The sequence below is a fragment of the Staurois parvus genome, unplaced genomic scaffold, assembly GCF_062004578.1.
Source record: "Staurois parvus isolate SC_StPar_1 unplaced genomic scaffold, SC_StPar_1.0 ptg000008l, whole genome shotgun sequence".
NCBI classification, from domain to species: Eukaryota; Metazoa; Chordata; class Amphibia; order Anura; family Ranidae; genus Staurois; species Staurois parvus.
In genome coordinates, this window is record NW_028317804.1 from 1060185 (window position 1) to 1074406 (window position 14222).

Sequence of the window (14222 nt, forward strand, 5' to 3'; positions counted from 1 at the left end):
TCAGTAGGAGGAATTATGCCCCATGGTTGGTGTCACTGGGAGGAATTATGCCCCATTTTTGGTGTCGGTGGGAGGAATTATGCCCCATTGTCGGTGTCGGTGTGAGAAATGATGCCCCATTGTTGGTGTCAGAAATGATGCCCCATTGTTGGTGTCGGTGTGAGAAATTATGCCCCATTGTTGGTGTCGGTGGAAGGAATTATGCCCCATTTTTGGTGTCGGTGAGAGGAATTATGCCTTATTTTTGGTGTCGGTGAGAGGAATTATGCCTCATTTTTGGTGTCGGTGGGAGGAATTATGCCCCATTTTTGGTGTCATTGGGAGGAATAATGCGCCATTGTTGGTGGGAGGAATAATGCCCCATTGTTGGTGTCATTGGGAGGAATAATGCCTCAGGGGCTGGATAAAGGCAAGCAAAGGGCCACATCCAGCCACCTAGCCACAGTTTGGAAAACACTGGCCTAGGCGATCGGAGTAGAAGAGGGAGCAGGCATCTCTCAATAATAGGTACCTGCTCCCCCAAAAAACATTTAAAGCTGTAGAGGATGGGGGGAAGGAGGAAGAAGAGCAGGAATTCCCCTTTTGGGCGAAGATTTGCTTTAAAAAAATTGGCAAGCCAGCAAGTGCTTAGCAGACCAAAAAAGGAAGCCAATAACAAACGTTTATTGTTGTTGTTTACATACACTGTAAGTACTGAAACATGTGGAGAAGCTGTCATTGCTGAGCTCTCCACATGGAATAGTCTGTAGCCCAGCAGTAACACCTTACATAGTCCTCTCGCTATGGGCTATGACCTTGCCCACACACAAGATGGCGCAGCAATCCTCTGGCAGCCAGTCGACCCGTTCTGTGGCACACGGCGTGATGACGTAGGCCGTTTCATCTGCAGGATCCTTCCCGTGTTCCGGAAGTACCTGGCGGTGGCTGGAGCGGTGTAACGGTGGGTATTATAATATATGTGTCGGCATAGGGGAGGTCAGACATGACAGGGGTGACCTGACCCGGAGAGGGGGAGGTTTATCAGGCTGACAGAATTAGGTGGACGTGTGATTTGGCATTACGGTGTAAGGACAGGTGAGGGCGGGGAGGAGGCATTGACATTGTATACAAACATGACGATCCTCAGCTCCCCTTCTCTTACCACACAGCGGATATGATGTCCTGTCCACATGAGGAAGGCTGGCCTGTTTAGTCAGTACATATGGCAGTGTATGTTGTGCTGTGAGGGGCCACTCACACAATACATACTGACCAGCATTTTCCAGGACATAGTCCAGGCAGGTTTCCTCATGTCATTTCAGGGCTCATTCACACTGCCCACATGCTGAACACCCCATTTTAGCGTGCAGACAGCTGTCAGTTTTACACCAATATCACAAATAGGAACACTGTGCACTTTTTTGTTTAATCACTCGCCCTCCAGAGGACCCCCCCCCCTCCTGACCAGGCCATTTTTTTGCAGTACTGCACTGTTACTTTAACTGACAATTGCGCGGTCATGCAACGCTGTACATACATGAAATGTATTCCTTTTTTTCCCCCACAAATAGAGCTTTAGAGAGTATTTGATCACCTCTGCGGTTTGGGTGCCGGCAGGGAAACTCTGGCTGGGATTGACATGCCTAGCTGCCAATGGCGTTGCGGGTAGGGCGGTGCGCACATGCTGCCTACCTGGAAATGCAAATTACGTATGTGTATGTGATTCTGCGCAGCCCTGTAGCAGTACTTCTACTATAGGGTGGCAGGGAAGCGGTTAATTGAAATGAAACCGATCCCAGCACTCAATATAGGATACACTAGCAGCGATCTTGAATTTGCATTGCCCGATGCTCAGGACATGTCGTTTTGGGTGTCAGGTAGTTAATTATTTTCAACCTTTACACCGGCTGATCGACATGTCTAGCCACCAATGGTGGTGCGGGTGGGTGGCGAGCACACGCTGCCTACCTGGAAATGCAAATTATGTGTATGTACGTGGTTTGCGCCGCCCTGTAGAAGTACTTCTACTACAGGGTGGCGGGGAAGCGGTTAATTGAAGTGAAACAACGTCCAGCACTCAATATAGGATACATTAGCAGGGATGTTGAATTGTATCTCCTGGGACATGTAGTTCCGGGTGTCGGGCAAGTAGCTTTTTTCAACCTTTAGCCCAGCTGCAGGCAAGCAGCATGGCTCACCTGATAGGTGGAAGCATTCGGGCGGCAGCTAATCTATTGCTTCCACACAGCCCATGGTGCCAGTCACCTCCCGCCCGCTCACCAAGACTCCCTGGCTCTGCTTGCCCAGGACTGGCTCAGTGTGCATCGGCATCTAGAGGGGAGGGAGCAGAGCGAACACATCCGCTCCCCTCCCCTTCTTGTCCTGACTTGGAGGTGACATTTGATGTCACTTCCAGGTCCCCATTCACAGATTCCCGGCCATTGAGGCCAGGAAAGGATGTAATGCAGTGTGATGTACACTGCATTACATTCAGTGGAGCACAGGGGAGATATGCAGGGTCTTTCAGACCCTACATGTCTCATTAAAGAGAACCTTTCACCAAAAAATCATCGCATAGGGGACTTTTTGTCCTATGTGATGAAAACATTTACTTCATAGTAAAAAAATCAAAGCTGCATCCCAGCACATAACATCCCCTCAAAAATAAATATTGCCATGCACGCCAGAATAAGAGCAATAATTCTAGCACCAGAAGTCCTCTGTAACGCAAAACTGATGACCCATAAGGGTCTTTAAAAGGGTCACCTATAAAAAAATATAGGGTACTGAAGTTTGTCGCCATTTCACGAATGTACGCAAATTTAAGGTTTGACATATTGGATATCTATTAACTCGATGGAACCTCATCTTTTATATTTTACCAAAGAATAGGGTAATTTACTGCTTTTTTGTGCCTTAAAATTAATTTAGTGTATTTTTTTTCTTGAAATTTTGCGTTTCCTAGACATCTGAGGTTACCAAAACATATTCAAGCTATAGTTATATAATGGATGTGGGCTGAAAGTGCACACTCTCAGGTGTAATTTGAGGGTATGTACATCCAAATTGGAGGAAGGGTTTAGCAATTACAGGTCTTAAGAGTAGCCATCCCCCCTTTTTCAAGGGACCAAAAGTAATTGGACAAATGAATATAATCATAAATAAAATGTTTATTTTTAATATTTTGTTAAGAATCCTTTACTGGCAATGACTGCCTGAAGTCTGGAACACATGGACATTACCAAAGACTGGGTTTCCTCCTTCCTGATGCTTTGCCAGGCTCTAACTGCAGCTGTCTTCAGTTGTTCTTTGTTTGTGGCTTTTTCTGCCTTTAGTTTTGCCTTCAGCAAGTGAAATGCATGCTCAATTGGGTTGCGATTAGGTGATTGACTCGGCCATTGCAGAATATTCCACTTCTTTTCCTTCAAAAGCTCCTGGGTTGCTTTTGCAGTATGTTTTGGATCATTGTCCACCTGTACTGTGAAGCGCCATCCAATAAACGTTGCTGCATTTGGCTGAATCTGGGCTGACAGTATATCTCTAAACATTGCAGAATTCATCCAGCTGCTTCTGTCACATCATCAATAAAAACCAATGACCCAGTGCCACTGGAAGCCATGCATGCCCATGCCATCACACTGTCTCCACCATGTTTTATAGATGACGTTGTGTGCTTTGCATCATAAGCTGTTCCAAGCCTTCTCCACACTTTTTTCTTCCCGTCATTCTGATACAGATTCATCTTAGTTTCATCCGTCCAAAGAATGCTTTTCCAGAACTGGTCTGGCTTTTTTAGATGTTTTTTTGTCAAAGTCTAATCTGGCTTTTCTATTCTTCAGGCTTATGAATGTTTGCACCTTGTGGTGAACCCTCAGTATTTGCTCTCGTGAAGTCTTCTCTTGATTGTAAACTTTGACAATGATATGCCCACCTCCTGGAGAGTATCCTTCACTTGTCTGGATGTTGTGAATTGGTTTTTCTTTACCATAGAGAGGATCCTGCAATCATCCACCACTGTTGTCTTTCGTGGACCTCCATGTCTTTTTATATTGCTGAGCTTACCAGTGCATTGTTCTTTCCTCAGAATGTACTAAACTGTTGATTTGGCCACTCCTAATGTTGCTGCTATCTCTCTGATGGATTTGTTTAGTTTTTGAAGCCTTACAATGGTTTGTTTCACTTGCATGGACAGCTCCTTTGAATGCATGATATAGGTTCACAGCAATAGATTCCAAATGCAAATACCACACTTAGAATTAACTCCAGACCTTTTACCTGCTTAATTGATGAAGAAATAACGAAGGAGTAGCCCACACTTGGCCATGAAACAGCTTTTGATTCAATTGTCCAATTACTTTTGGTATCTTAAAAAAAAGCTGTCATTCCTAAACCCTTCCTCCAATTTGGATGTACATGCCCTCAAATTAAACCTGAGAGTGTGCACTTTCAGCCCACATCCATTATATAGCTATAGCTTGAATATGTTTTGGTAAATTCCTGAAAAATCTAAAATTGTGCATGTGTCCAAATATATATGGACCTAACTGTATTTGTAACCAAGTGCAGTGTGGTCTCTCATAAATTCTTTAAAGGATAAGTTCACCTTTTAGACAAAAATAATAAATGCACATTTTTTGCAGGTAAAAAAACGTTCATTTAATATTTCTGTCTACAGGAGCCTGGAAAGCATTGCACCAGTGATCAGTAGATCGCTGATGCCACACAGGTCTCCTGCAGACCTGTCAGAATATCTGCTTGCTGTAAGGGATGTACGGTCAAGCTGACAGGAAGCTTCACTGAACTACCACGGCGCTGTGGAGTTCACTGAAAACTACAAGCCGATAGCCACTAAGGCTGTTGGGACTTGCAGTTCATTCACGGAAGTCCATGAATGAATGATGCGGCCGTGTGGGTAGAGTCTTGTATGGCTGCGCTGTTTTTTTATTTGACAGATAGTGCGGGGAGACTTCTCCCCATACTATCTGGGGGGCTGCGGCTATGGGACTATGGGAACATGTTCCCAAAAGTGAACTTATCCTTTAAATGTTCAAACACCTTGTGTCCTCCACCATGCTACACTATGAGGCTCACCAAAGGGAATGTGACTCTCACAAGAGAAGTCCTTCATACTCCTCCGCTCATCTTCTGGCTTTTTTCCACCAACTCCATCATAACATGTAAAAGCAGAAAAAAGAGAGCAAAATCTGCTCCCAATTATGTAAATTTGGATAATAGTTTTATTAAAATCAGTTAAAACCACTTACATCAGTACACTATACAGTGTTACACATAAAAACTTCCAGAATTTCCAGTGTCAAAGCACACATGTGCGGTGATATTTTGGCTTCTGGAACCAGAAGCCAAAATATCACCGCACATGTGTGCTTTGACACTGGAAATTCTGGAAGTTTTTATGTGTAACACTGTATAGTGTACTGATGTAAGTGGTTTTAACTGATTTTAATAAAACTATTATCCAAATGGCTGCTGTCATTTTTTGGTTGTGGTGAGTGGATGGCTCAGCACATCACACTGTTTAACGCTAAAATGGAGTGCTAAGCATGTGGGCAGTGTGAACAAGTGATTCCTTTTTTTTTTTCAAACTTTATTTGAAGTACACTGTCATTTTTCTTTCATGTCTTTGCACAGCAGTGTGTGGTGACATGAAGTGCCTACCTGTGTGCTGTGGTAAAATGCTACCTATATTTGTTTTTCTTGCAGCTCACTGCTCATCCAGACTGCATTTTAGCACAACTGTTTTCTATGTGCTCTAGCAGTGATTGGTATTTATGCAGTACAGAAAAATGGTGGTCCCCACACTATGTGGTTGATTTACTAAAACTGGAGTGTGCCATATCTGGTGCAGCTCTGAATAGAAACCAATTGGCTTCCAGTTTTTTTTATTTTTTGTTAAAGCTTAATTGAACAAGCTGAAGTTATATGTTTAGTCAGTAGATGTTGGTTTTCCTACACAGTGAAGCCTTTTCGCTTGATATCTGTTCATGCATGTATATATTTATATATATATATATGTATATCATATTTCATTCTCCCTTTTTTTGGAATTTTTTTCATCTCAGACTTAATTTGAAGGGTATTTCAAAGATGTTTCCTCCATTGTGTTTTTTCTCTATCCTTCACAAATTTAGTTATAGTTTATTTACTTATTTTTTGGATCTTATTTCAAGATTACTGTTACAAATTTAATTTAATGTGTGTGTATGTATGTATGTATGTGTATATATATATATATATATATATATATATCTGCTGTCACAGAGCTATTCCCCCCCCCCCCCAGCGCATCCCCTCACTCTGCTGCCACCAGGAGTTTGCCCCCCTACTGAGGAGGCAGCCTGCTCTCTTGGCCGAGCATCAACAAGTCTGTCCCCCCTGCTGTGCTTGCATGTGGTTTCAACACATGCAGGCTCCCCTTCTGTCGCCCCCCTCTTTGTCTCCATGGGCACACCGCTCTCATGCGCTCCGTGTCCACCAGAGACAAAGGTCACTCTCCCTGTGCGGGGCCGGCATCGAGGGGGTGGGACACATTGCCATGGTAACCCGACGCCAAGTCTCAGGTTACCACAGCAACAAGAACGCGCCCGGCTCCGCATATAATCCTGGAGCGGTCTGCAGTTGAGGAAGGTCTGTGCTGCGGCCAGACCCCCATGTAACACCCCCCCCCCCCTTTTTCTCACCAGCCTCCTGCACTGCAAGCCAGCTACAGATCTCCCAGCCCTCTCTCTCCTCCAGGCTCTCCACGGCCAGCTGGTGAGTGAGTCAACCCCGCGCTGCCCGGATCTCTGCCCTTGTGAACTTAACCCTTTGTGCCCTGCTTCCAGAGATTGGATTAACACCGCGGTGCCCGAATCTCTGCCTGTGTGGACTTAGTCCAATTCTGCCCGAAACCCTTGCCTGCGGACTCCAACCCCTGCAGTGCCCCGTCGCTCTGTCCTGTTAAACCCTGTGGACTATCAGCCCCCTGTTGTCCCATATTGCCATCCTGAGAACCCTACTGTATCGCTGTGTCTTGTATTGTTCTGTGGACTAGCTGTTCGATCGTCTGTACCCCCGTGATACTCCCCAAAAAACGCCCGCACGTTGGCTTCCATGTGATTTGTCTCCGTGTGCTCTCTCTCTGCGCTCCTAGTTCATTACTGCTGCTATGCCTTTTTGTTGGTTTTCCACTTGCACCTTTTATAGACTTTCTGGACATTCTATCAACTGATTTAAATTTATACACAGAATGGCGTTTTTATTTATCAATATTACTATTATTATTATACATGATTTATATAGCGCTAACAGTTTGCGCAGCGCTTTACAAAATGAAAGCAGGCATTACAGTTACAATACAATTTGGTACAAGAGGAAACAGAGGGCCCTGCTCATTAGAGTTTACAATCTAAGAAGATTTTATGCATTTATATGTGTATTATATGTACAGTACCTCCTTTTTATTCCAGGTTATTTATGCTAGCCATCAGGATTAGCACTGTATTCATTCTGTAACTGCTTTATTTATTTTATTTTATGTATATGTATTTTCTCTATTTATTCTTCTCATGCTGGTCGTGCTCAAGTCCGGGTCCTGGTTCGTGTCCAGTTTTTGGGTCCTATGGTATTTTTACCAGGTCAGGTGTGTGACATTCCACACCATTTTTTGTGGCTTATAGAGTTCATTCCTTGGTAGATCGGTGTCTCTGTGCACTGGGGCCACAACATCGGTGATACATTTCTGCTGGCCGTGTCACTTCCTGTGGCCTACCAGAAGAGATGGGTGATGCACTTCCGGTTCATGGCTAGTCAGGGCTTGCACTCCAGTGGCCCTAGGCCATAATGAAAAATTGAATACTTACATTTCTATAATTTTCCTTTCCTCGTTTCTACCCATGTCAGCAGCATACACACGTAAATTCCTCCGTCCCCGGCCAACCCACAGGACCATTATAATAGAGAGCAACCCCCGCCCCATTCTTATAACTAGATTCAAACCAGCCACAAGGAAAAGAACGAGGGAGGGAACATATGCAGCCTTGGATGGGCACCAGGAAAGGAAAATTATGGAAATTTAAGTATTCAGTTTTCTGTTTTTCTTGTGCCTTCATGGTAGCATCCGCATGGTAAATAACTTGCTACTATGGAGGGAAATGCTGTTGCAATTTTTAAAAAAAATTTATTATTATGAAACAGAAATTTGTAAGGTCTTCCTCCCAAAATCTCAGGAGGTGAGACTATCTGGATCTAAGTTGTAGTGGGACATAAAGGCTAACACGAAGGCTAACTTGCTGCCCTGCAGATTATCTCCGGAGAGAGACCTTTGCCAGGGCTGCCCATGATGTTGAAATCCCTCTTGTTGAGTGAGCATTCGCTTTCTGAGGAACAGGAAGCCCACTAGCCTGGTAAGCCTTGTGTATAATCCACACAATCCAACCAGCTATTGTGCGCTTTGATGCTGCTTGGTATTTCCTCACTCCACTATGAACTACAAGTAATCTCTTATCTTTCTGGAGGTGTAGCGTAGTGGAGATGTAGGACTTTAATGTAGGACATCTAATTCGTGCCACTTTGATTAATTCTGTTCATCAATTCGGGAATGCTGGCAGTACTCATTTCTGGTTGGAGTGGTATGTGGATGGAACCTTAGATATCAATTGATGAATAGGCTGAAGGACTACCCTCTCTGGATAGAACACGATATAGGGGGTCTCGGGAGCCTAGGGCTTGAATTACTCTGTGCCCCAGAGTAACAGCCACTAGGAAGACTGCTTTCACTGTGATATCCTCCAAAGATTAGCTTTCCGTTGGTGCAAAGGGGGGTGCTGCAAGAAAGTTTAGCACTAAGGAAAAGTCCCATTTGGGGTACAGACTTTTTCTTGGTAGTTTTATCCTTAGTATTGTTCTGAGAAAGTATCCTACCAGAGGATTAGGGGCCCATCTGGTGTCCGTGAGAGCTGAGAGGGCTGAGACGTGCACCTTTAGGGTGTTAAGTCCTAAACCTAAGTCTAGGCCTGAGTTTAGAAATTGCAGAATGTTTTGAACCTCCAGTGTTAGTGGGTCAAACTGTTCCTTTTGTGCTAACTCGAGGGATTTCTGCCAAATCCTGGAATTTGTATTGCTTGTGGAGGCCTTCCTTGCTTGAAGCAGAGTTTTGAAAACTTGGCTGGAACACCCTACTTCCTTCCAATGTCCTCCTCTCAACTTCCAGACCCTTAAATTCAGAGTCTCTGGATGCGAGTGTACAAAGTCTTCCTGAGACAGAAGGTCTCGACAATGTGGGAGAGGGAAGGGTTCGCAGAGGAACAGGTGCGTGAATTGTGGAGAAAGCGTAGGATCAGAAGCACTGAAGGGAAAGTATAGGCTAAGCAGAAAATCCACAGCTGAGCTAGCCCCACTGATGTCCTGCAGACATATCTTGAGAAGAAGAGATGGTTCTTGATGTTCATCGGTGAGGCGAAAAGGTCTAACTAGGGGTGGCCCCATTGCTGACAGATACAATCGAACACTTGTTCAGTGACCACTTGTTGTTGGCCAGATTCCTGGACAGTAAATCTGATGGTGGTTCTGAAAGACTGGGATGTACGCTGCTCTGAGATTCAGCAGCTTCCTTTCCGCCCATGACAGGATCGATGCTACTTCCTGCATTAGTGATCTGCTTTGTGTGCCACCCTGGTTCTGCACATAGGTCACCACAGCTCTGTTGTCCAGATGTGATTTTCCACTGAGAGAGGAGGCCAAATGAGATATGGCCATCCAGGCTGCTCTCAGCTCCAGCACGTTGGATACTGTGTTGTTGGGGTTGAACCATCTTCCCTGAACCATATTAGGCGTGCAATGGGTGCCCCCCCCGCCTAACCAACTCATGTCAGACGTAAGAATGGTCCAGGAGATGGGACCCAGATGGCAGTGGTTCTGGATGCTTTGGGGCCTTGTCCTCCACCAGAGGCTGGACTTCTTCTTCAGAGTGACGACTATTTGTTGAAATAGGTATTCCTCTTCCACTGAGATAAAAACCCCTGCTGAAAAATCTGTTGGTGTCAGCGAGCCCACTTGACCATAGGAATACATGAGGCAAACGTCCCCAGGAAACTGAGGCATCTCGGTGCCAACATGGACTGAAATAAGACTTGCCTCACCTTCTCTTTGATGAACGAGAATTTTGCCAGCCGGGACAGATACTGACCGATTCAGAACACGCAGGTTTCAGTAGATGATGGTTTTCTCAGGCTTTGACAGGTAAAATAATAAATCTGTCTGACAAGTTTTCTTTATAACCTTTAAATGATTCCTATTAGGCTAAGTTCACACTAGCTTTGTAGGTTTTAACGCTCCTCAAACGCCTATAGAAAATTCTACACATGGCAGCACACAATGCTGTTCTCACTGAAGCGTTAGCTTCACGGCAAAATTGATGCCTCATGTCCAGTCAGGAGGAGTTGAAGCCTTTCTACACCTCCCATTCAGGTCTATGTTGACACTCCTCAAATGCTTGGCAGGTGCTTGTGGGGCGTTTGCAAGGCAATTGTGGGGCGTTAATACCATTAACTTCATTATAGGCATTTGTGGTGCAGTTTTAACGCTTGGAAAACTCCTCTCAAACACCTGTCAAATGCTATAGGGGCATTAGGGAAGAGTTAGAACTTAGTCAAGTGTGAATGAGCCCTTAATGTTCACCATCACAGCATAATGTTTACCTAAAGTCTGCCCAGTACATTGGGGTTTCTTTTCCTCCTCTCATTAAATTGGTGGGAGTTTGAAAACATTTCCACAGTGCAATTTCTGCTGAGAGCAAAGCTGCAGTTTGCAAATATTGTGAGAAGACATATTCTTTTCCAAATACTACAAGGATGACAAACACATTCCTGTATGCCAGATATGTTATTAAGACATTACAAAATACTTTATGGAATTAAAGTGGAATTCCAGTCAAAAATCAAAATCTACCCTTCATTTATTTGATAGAAATCCTAAACATCTGTATTATGTACTTTTTTTAGAGTGATAAATGGCTGATTAGTAATAACTGTCTAAGCCATTCAGCAACCCTCCGAGATGTAACCGACAATGTTTGATCTGTGCAGCCGAATATGGCTGCTTACTGACACTTCTTAGTAGTGTTGTGGGTCTCTGTTCTTTGCTGCTGGCCAGACCCGCCCTTTCTATTTTTTTTTTATTGAATAAGCTGTACTTATTTGAAGCATAATTACATAGTTAGTCTGGCTGAAAAAGGCAAAAGTCCATCCAGTTCAACCATAGAAAAAAAAAAGTTATAATCCTGTACCTACAGTTGATCCAGAGGAAGGCAAAAAACACCCAGCAAAGCATGATCCAATTTGCTCCTGCTAGGAAAAAAGTTCCTTCTTGATCCCCCGAGAGGCAATCAGATATTCCCTGGATCAACTTTACCTATAAATGTTAGTAACCAGTTATATCCTGTGTATCTAGGAAAGAATTCAGGCCTTTTTTAAAGCAATCCACTGAGCTGGCCAGAACCAACTCTTGAGGAAGTCTATTTCACATTTTCACAGCTCTCACTGTGAAGAAACCTTTCTATGTTTGGAGATTAAATTTCTTTTCCTCCAGACGTAGAGAGTGTAATACTTTTATAGATAATACTTTTATATATACACTGCATTTCACCATCCCATTGTGACAAAATGGTTTTCAGTTTGTAAAATTACTCCACACTGAATTTTTTTTCTTCAGTTTTTTTTTCGGGAACAAAATGGCTTAAAAATGTTAAGTAACTATCTGTGACCATCTTTCAATTTTAATTTTTACCTTTCCAAGTAACAGGCTCCATTCAAACTTTTGGGTTTTCAAAAACTGCATGTGTTGTAATGCTTGTTTGCACCCCAAATGAAGTGTTTGAGACACTTTTGAGATTAGGTGGAATTCATTGACAGGTACTGTACATTTGACCTTCTGACCTTCATTTGACCTGCTTCGGGCTGCTTTTGCATTCCCATAGACTTGTATGGGGAGAGAAAGAGTTCTGCAACAAACAAAAGCCAGTCACTGCAGGCCTTATCAATGCTATTTTATTAAATTCAAATATATGCAGAATGTCTGTAACAGAATGTTCATTATCCCTCATGTCTGTGGGAGGCATTTAATTTGCATTGTGTATGAGAAGCTCATTTAAATGGCTTGCCTAATGCGCTGAAAAAGTTTTATGTACTATTTTTTACAACGCATTCCGCACAATGCATGGTAGTGCATTATCTCTTCATTCAGATTAAAAAGCACTACAAAGTGTCAATGCACATTATGTAATTTGGCACAGTGCAATGATAGAATTCAGTCCTAAGATATAAGGAGAATAGGAGAAAAACAGATTTGTAGAGTCTTGCTTTTGATTGCTAAATACAAATCATTAAAGTGGTATTAAACCCCAAAACAAAACTGTAATATATTGCAATTTACTAATCCTTAGATGTCATGGCTGCATGGTGGCATTTTTTTTTGGGGCTTTTCCCTCTTTATTGCACATGCTGATCCTTTGAGCAACACATAAAACTGGTCTGAACTCAATCTCAGTCTTCATGGGGCTGAAATTTAAATTTGCAGTCAGTGAATATTTTGATTTTGGAGTTTCCTCCGCACAGTTTTTGTGGACAGGGGCTTTGAAAGACTGAGATTGACCTCCACAGTCATATTTACAGCAGTTGTTATTCTGGGTCACAATCCTGCGCAATGTCCTTTTGTCTCTTTGGTCAACTGACCACATTGACCTCGCTTATTCTTGTCATATGCCATCATAACCTTTGATACTGTACCTCACGACAATAAAATAAATTGGTAAACTTGGTCACAGAGGTACCAGCTAAGCGGCACCAACAGTTTGCTCTCTTTGAAACTCAGTAAGCTCTGACACAATCCTGTATTACTAGCAACGCATGCAGTGATTGACAAAAGTGAGGCTTCTCACCTGTTAGCTAGTGGTCTCATCACACAGCGGAAGCAAAAGAATGTTACGTTATTTCCGCTTTCAATGCAAAACATGTTGTCACTTTCACACCTGCAGATCATGTAGTGTTTTTTGTAATCAAAATACAGTGTATTTTTCTGGACTATATCAATCAAAAAAATATACTTCATTTTGGCCACTAGATGAACCTAACGATTGTAGGATGTATTGCCCTAGGTTCACACCTAAGCGTTTTCCGCAGTGTTTTGCAGAAACACACTACAGTACATTTAATATGATTTCCTATTGGACAGGTTCATATCTCCGCGTTTTCACACGGTGCATTTTTTTGGAAAGGGGCAGGGACTTTTTTAAATGCAAAAAGTTGCATTTTTGGTTCTATAGACTTCAATGGAAACTCTGCAGAAAAGCATGTAGTACATTTTTGATGCGTTTTTAATGCATTTTGCTGTTTAAATCTGCCTAGCAACAACTCACAAAACGTGTCAAAAACGCAAAACGCACTGCAGAAACAGATCAAACGCAAACTGCATGGGTGTGAACCTAGTCTCAGAGAAAATATGGGGAACATTTTTTTCAGCCTGGACAAATATTTGTCACAATCATCGAATTAATGTTTTTTATAAATAGACCCTAATGTGTGCGAATAGGTGTGGCCAGATTTGTACCCTGGCATTAATGGCTAGTGTCACTGCTGTTCACATATACCCACTCATCAAAGTGGTTACATGGAGTTAGATTTGTTGACTGTCCTTTGATGCAGACAGTTGGTATCCAGGGCAGCATTTCTGACCACACACACTGGGCCCAGGCAATCATCCATTTTGTATGCGGCTTTATCACATCTGAATGTTGCATGCTAAAAATTCCTCTGAATGAGGCCCTAATCATCCCAAAAATATCAGCCACATAAGTCTGTTTTTTTCCAAAACATCAGACCCTGACAGTTTGTAGTGAGAAAGATGAACAGTAAGAGACAACCACTTAGTAGCACTACTAAGATTGGGCTCCATATGTAATGAATAGATGAAACTGTACATATAGAATTACAAATTATACAAAGAAAAACATACATCACACATTGATAAGGTTATCAACATTAACTTGATCCCTTTCACTGAAAAGACTATAGTTCTTTAATGTTACCAAACTTTCCTTTCTGCAGCAAAAACCCACGAGGATCTAAAATTGTTAGAATGTGTATATAAATAATTGTTCTTGCAACCATGGCAACAGTAAAGTCTAGATAGACTGATAGCATTCTTAACCCCATGCTCATTTGATCTGCTTACTTAGTCTGCACAGAGCTACA

The 14222-nt window shown here is 42.8% G+C and overlaps 1 protein-coding gene and 1 pseudogene across 3 annotated transcripts in view; one reads left to right on the top strand and one right to left on the bottom strand.

Moving 5' to 3' along the window:
* The first annotated feature begins 878 nt into the window (after window positions 1-878).
* TMEM94 (transmembrane protein 94) overlaps window positions 879-14222 on the top strand; it is a 226028-nt gene continuing 212684 nt past the window's right edge. For all 3 annotated transcript variants that reach the window (XM_089668748.1, XM_089668743.1, XM_089668746.1), the window contains exon 1: window positions 879-940. The gene's annotated coding sequence lies outside the window, so the exon portion shown is untranslated. The remainder of the gene's footprint in view (window positions 941-14222) is intronic.
* LOC149474272 (uncharacterized) lies at window positions 9198-12738 on the bottom strand (annotated as a pseudogene).